This window comes from Ictalurus furcatus, chromosome 9, assembly GCF_023375685.1.
Source record: "Ictalurus furcatus strain D&B chromosome 9, Billie_1.0, whole genome shotgun sequence".
Lineage (NCBI taxonomy): Eukaryota > Metazoa > Chordata > Actinopteri > Siluriformes > Ictaluridae > Ictalurus > Ictalurus furcatus.
Window position 1 is genome coordinate 23,529,247 of NC_071263.1, and position 6,000 is coordinate 23,535,246.

The window sequence follows — 6,000 nt, forward strand, 5'->3', positions numbered from 1 at the left end:
GTTTGTGATTTTGTGAAGGGGTGGCCAAATTTTTGCATACAACTCTATTCACTTATCATATATATGATATAATATGATAAATTAATATATTCATTACATACATTCCATATATAGTGATTTATATACTCTCCATTCACTTTATTAGGAACACCCATACAACTGCACATTCATGTTATCTAATCAGTCAATCATGTGGCAGCAGCACAATGCAAAAAATATTTAAAATCATGCAGATACTGTACAGGTCAAGAGCTTCAGTTAATGTTCACATCAAACATCAGAATGGGTAAAAAAAAAAAAGATCTCAGTGATTTTATTCGTGGCATGGTTGTTGGTACAAGATGGGCTCTTATATGGATCTCTTTTCTGATCTCTTTTCTCTTCACCCAAACTGTCTAGTTTGAGAGAACCTGTGCCTATGATAGGCTCAGATTTCTGTTCTTGGCTGACAGGAGTGGAACCCAATGTGGTCTTCTGCTGTTGTAGCCCATCCACCTCAAGCTTCAATGTTTTGTGTATGCCGAGACGCTTTTCTGCTCACCACAGTTGTAAAGAGTGATTATTTGAGTTATATCTTTCTTGGCAGCTCAAACCAGTCTCGGTCATTTTTTTCGGTCCTCTCTTATCAACAAGGCATTTCCACCCACAGTCACTCACTCAAGTGTTTTATGTTGTTCACACCATTCTGTGTAATCTCTAAAGACTGTTGTGTGTGAAATTTCCAGGAGTTCAGCAGTTTATTAAATACTCCAACCAGCCCATCTGGTACCAACATCTACGCCACCATCAAAGTCACAGAGATCATATTTTTCTTCTTCATTCTGATGTTTGATGTGCATTAACTGAAGCTCTTGACCTGTATCTACATTATTTTTTGCACTGTGTTGCTGCCACATGATCGGCTAATTAGATAACTACATGAATGTTTAGGTGTTCCTAATAAAGTGGATGGTGAGTGTATGTCAGTGTTCATTAGTATGCTAGATGGGTGGTAATTCTGATTTGCTTATTAGTCTGTAGGCTATTAATAATGGATGACAAAGACAGAGATGGTTTTCTTGGTAATATTTACTATTTTATATCTTATTTATTACAGTACATTTTGATTAAATGCAAATTAAGTCAATATATAGTAGTTGATTTTAGACAGTCATTGTGGTGTCTTTCAGTAGAGTCACAATTGAACTTTTAAATGTGATTTTCTTGCTTTTTATTACTTTTAAGGGTAAGCAGACATTAAAATGCTCTAGCTTTACTTGTCATTGCGATTCATGCAAAAGAAAAAAGTCGGTTCAGGAAAACATGTAGCCTATAAAAGGAAGAGGCAGATTCAAGATCGCAAAAAAACACTCAGACATTCTTGTAAAAGATTGCATAAAATTGTCATGGTAAAATCTGAACCATGAAGGAGAGTGCATTGACCTGTACATTGCATGAACTTTATTATTGATTTATTCATGTTTGTGCACTGAGCAGGGCATAATATTTGTGTTGACTTGCAGTGGCATGATGCTGCAAATGCTGACCATAACTTTATAAGTTCATAAACTCGAACTTGTGAATTGCTTAACTTATTTTCCAACCTTCTCCAATGATTTGTATTTCAGGGCACAACTGTGAGTTGATTGTTCTGCCAAGTTCTAGTGGAGTTGGATGATGGTCAGGAGTAATGTCCAGATTGTTTGGGATCAGAGCATCTTTGACAATACTAAACCAGGCTTGCCCTAACTGCAGAATAATGCCAGTTGTGACAAGGGGAAGAGCTGCTCAGAAGCTATGAAAGAACTCTATTGCGCACATTAGGAAATATGCTATATTTCCTTAATAATTGTTGCTAATTATTTATCTCTTTACTGGGTTTATTTGAAAATAGCTCATATTTCAGGTTCAGAAAGCTGCTCAAATAGCATGGAAGTCTGCATAGCACAGCTTAATTCATCTCTACTCCTATGGAGCTTCTCCAGTGACCTGGAGATAAATCGCGTGTTGGACCTTCAGCAATTCTCCAAGGACAGCATTAGATGTGTAGGCAAAACCCAACACTCATAAAATATGGAACAGGCCTTCCTGCTGGTAAGGGCTCAAGGAGGGTTTACCTATGAGCGTGAATGTGCTGTACACATGCCAGAATGCAAATGAGCACAAATGTGACTGTGCCAAGGCTGTTTCTCTGTGTACGGACAACTGTTGGTGAGTGAGTTAGAGCAGCAGCCAGTGGGTATTGAGAACAGAAGTACTGTAATGGGGCTCTGCACTCATTTATTTTTCTCCTTTCTCACCTGCTGAGCTCTGCTGTTATCTGGTGCGCATTACCAGCAGAGTGTAAGGGACTTCTCAAACTCCAGTCCTTGCATTCATTCAAAGCCTTTCTCAAGAAATGTGCAGAGAATACCTGTCCTGAAGGTGCAAGAGACATACTGCAAAATGAGATGTCCAAAGCAGACACTGGAGAATTGGAAACATTAGGGGGGGGAAATCAAGTTTTCTCAGGTCATAATATTTAATGGCAGCTTGACTGGGATCAGGGAATAAACTCTGATCTGCTGTGAGAGGCCTAGAATACAGCACTGAAGCCATTATGCATGAAGAGAGTGTTACTAGAGCATGTCATTTGGGACATGGACCTAGGCTTAATCAAGCACAACATGCACTGCTGAGCAGCAGGAAAGGCAAGTAGTCTTGTCAACATCAGGGTGAAGGATTATTTCTCAATTAAGATGCTATTGCATATCATTAATCAAGGCTCTAAGCGTTGCATATCCTTTAGTCTTAAAATGCTAATAAACTAGGATTACAGTTCTAAACTTGCCTGTGGATACTAAAGACAATCTTCTGACTCAATGTATACAATGTGTCATGTACAGCCCCTGGCAAAATTTATGAAATCACCACACATTTTTACTTTGTAGCAAATAAACAAATCACATGACACAAAACAATTTTTGTTTAATATCTGAAGATTCTGGCTTCATGAAACATACCTCAAACAAGTTAAATGAAATTCTTTTAATTAATGGCATATTTTTTTCCAGATCAAGTAGAGGAAATCATTATGGAATTATCGAAAAAAATAAAATAAATCATACTTAGTACTTTGTTGCTCCTCCTCAGGCATTTATGACAGCCTAAATTCTTTGAGGCATGGACTTCACTAATACAAATCAATATTCTTCATCAAGCTGGTTCCTTGTCATGGACCAATTTTTTTTTAAATTTCCACCATGAATTCTCAACCATGACCTCAACCCCACTGAACAACTTTGGCATGAATTTCTGGCTGCATTCCAGGCCTTCTCACCCAACAGCAATGCTTGACCTCACTAAAGCTCTAGTGGCTGAATGAGCAAAACCCTACAGCCATGTTCCAAAATCTAGTGCAAAGCCTTCCCAGAAAATTAAAGGATGTTATAACAGCAAAGGACAAACGCAATCTGGAATGCGATGTTCAAAAAGCACATGTGAGTGTAATGGTCAAGTGTCCACATACATTTGCCCATATAGTGTATTTATAGTATTTCTCAAATTGAATAATCATCTCCTGCTGTGGATTTACTGTTGATTGTTGTTTGCCATTAATGTATTGTGTGTATGGTCCCTGAGAAGGGAACGAGACATTGCGTGAGCTTCATGTTGTGGGAAGCTTCCACTATCCAATTAGAGATGTGCTGCTTCGACACAGCATCACCTCTACTGTCACTGCCAAAGCAGACCAGCAACTGCTCTGACTTACACCACTGCTGGGAGCAGTGGACGTAAGTACAGAGAGCCCTTACTGGACACAATAGGTGCAATTTTTCTTGTTCCAGTGTGATTAATGTAGGAGGGCAAAAAGCCTGCAACACTACCGGCTGGGCAGCAGACACAGGCACTTTAGGAATATAATCTGGCCTAGGACATAGGAAGGCCTTGGCTAGTCCAGGGGCAAAATCAAGCCAGGTAGGGGCAACAGAGAGAGCTTGTAGATCTCCTGCTTGCTTGAGAGATGTCAGAGCCGGCAGAAGAGCTACCTTTAGAGTCAGAAGCTTCTCTGAGGCTGACTCTAAGGGCTGAAATGGGGCACCTGACATACCTTTCAGGACCACGGAAAGGTCCCAGAAAGTTATGTGTGGTTTGCAGATGGGGCTCAGCCGCCTGACACCACACATGAACTTCGATGTTAGAGGATGTTGCTACACAGAGTCTCCATCAATAGGGGCATAGCTTTCTGAGATGGCGGCCACGAGCCAACCCTGCTGAGAAATGTCCTTGTAAGAACTCCAGGACTGTAGCTACTGCTCAGTTTACTGGGTCTAGCTGACGTTCCTCACACCACAAGACAAAAATTCACCACTTGAGCACATACAATTTCCTCATGGATGGTCCTCTAGCGTAAAACATGGTCGTTACAAGATCAGTTGAGAGACAAGAACTTATAAGCTGGTGCCCTTCAGGGGCCAGACCCACAGCCGGACCCGGAAGACAGCGCAAGACATAGAGTGGCACTCGTCTCCGGCTCCTCTTCCAGATCCATACAAGATCCTCAGGACCTGACCTGATCCACGAGGATCTGAAACCCAATTCTTTTCAGCCGAGAAGACAACGAGCCACAAGCAGAGCCTCCTGATTGTAAGGCGTTCACAATGCACGCAGTCAGACCTCTTGAGGGCTGCCCGCACATGCTCCACCCTTAGACGCTTCACACAGAAAGTATGTCTGTCCGTCCCTGTCATGAAACGGGAGCAAGACGTGACACACTTCCTGAATTCTCTCTTTTTTCTTTTTTTTAAAGGGACAGAAATGTAAAAAGATTTTTCTTTTATTGTTTGAAAATATAGAGAGGAAATGAAGAGTCTTTTGTGAGGGTTAGACAAACAACCAACATGCAGTCTCCCTGACGACGTGGTTCACAGGTGCCGTTATATATCACGCGACACATTTAATTGCCATGTCACCTGATCATGGCAGGCCAATAAATAGGCATGATGTTACACAAGCTTCAGATGCCGGTCCCGCGTGAGGGCATTTCCCACAGTGTGAAGCTCACCTATTGTTGAGTTTCCTTTGAAAGGGAACACGCAGGTTGGTGGATTGGCTAGACTTAATTTCCTGTAGGTGTGAATGTGTGCTCAGTCTAAACTTTAACTGGTCAAATTATTTAAACCAAATGGCTCCATTCTCTGAAACTAAAAAGTTTACATAGTGCATTGTATCTAATATTGGAGATTCATTTTAGGTCACCCAAGAAAAATGCTCATAGATGTAATTATAGCAAACTGTTATGAGTCCCTCAAAGGAAAAAGGGGTTAGAATGTCATTTTGCTTTTCTTGTTGAGGTGTCTGCCAACTGGAATTGTCTGGGACTAGTATTAGAGATTTCAAACAGCCACCATTCTCACTGATGTGAAGGGATCTGGTATGGAATGCATGGGGTCTTTACAGTATACAGTTCTGTGTGAGTTTACTACAGGTGTTTGTGGTTAGTAAAAGCTGTGATTTTGTTGCCCTTAGCAGGATAAGATGGTGACATTGTATGTTCTTGTATATTATACAAAAGCATAGAGGAATTTGCTATTGTGCACCCCTTGCATGCTGGTGTCAGATCTATCCATATTCAGGTGGGAATATTGCTGAAGATTGCATGGCTTATTTGTACTGTTATACATAATAGAGAATAAGAGGTTTAACAATATATATATATATATATATATATATATATATATATATATATATATATATATATATATATAATATTTTACATTTATTTAAAACATCAAATAAAGATAATGAATGAGTGATAATTTGCATCTCAGTTTAAAGAATTTTTAGAGTATGTGCAAAAATTCTCACTGAATTTTGGTGATGAATTTACTGATAACTGAATTAACTTGTACAAGACCTTTTGCTTTTAATGTGCCATCTCTCTCTTTCTCTCTCTCTCTCTCTCTCTCTCTCTCTCTCTCTCTCTCTCTCTCTCTCTCTCTCACACACACACACACACACACACACACACACACACACACA